This window comes from Etheostoma spectabile, chromosome 10 (genome assembly GCF_008692095.1).
Source record: "Etheostoma spectabile isolate EspeVRDwgs_2016 chromosome 10, UIUC_Espe_1.0, whole genome shotgun sequence".
Taxonomy (NCBI): Eukaryota; Metazoa; Chordata; class Actinopteri; order Perciformes; family Percidae; genus Etheostoma; species Etheostoma spectabile.
The window spans coordinates 26,033,363-26,033,849 of record NC_045742.1 but is presented as its reverse complement, the minus strand read 5'-3'; the positions used below and the strand labels follow the sequence as shown (position 1 = coordinate 26,033,849).

General features: G+C 40.7%; 1 protein-coding gene across 5 annotated transcripts in view; it reads right to left on the bottom strand.

Annotated features, from left to right (window-relative positions):
* rims1a (regulating synaptic membrane exocytosis 1a) overlaps positions 1 to 487 on the bottom strand; it is a gene marked incomplete at its 5' end in the record, with an annotated part of 176,268 nt that overhangs the window by 80,249 nt on the left and 95,532 nt on the right.

Below are 487 nucleotides of genomic sequence, written 5' to 3'. Positions count from 1 at the left end.
GGGGGGGACGTCTGTGAGGCTGTCTTGAATTGTTTAAGAGCAAGAGCGTCCGTTATCCTGAGGACTTGTGGAGGTTTTGCCATTTGAACCCAGTTGACAGGTCTAACCCTATTTTACTAAACCGTTAACCCAACATTTTTTTCGGAGTTAAAAATGATTTGTTGCATGGAGAAATGTTATTTCATTTTCTCTGCAGTCGTTCGTTGATTTCATAAATGTAACACAGTATAGTTTGTTTATAAATAGCACAAAGGCAAAAAAATGTTATATCCAGTGTTATTTCATTTAAATATTCCAAAAGTGTATTTTGTCTCCCAGTGTTTTCTTTACTGTCTAAAACGGGTTCAAATGGCTCTTTGAGTGGTAAAGGTTGCCGACCCCTGGTCTATGGGAACAGATCGTGCAGTGTCGAAAATCCACGTTCATCGTGAAATCATCTGCGCATGCGCGAACATATTGCACATGCGCAGAACGGATCGTGCAGGAG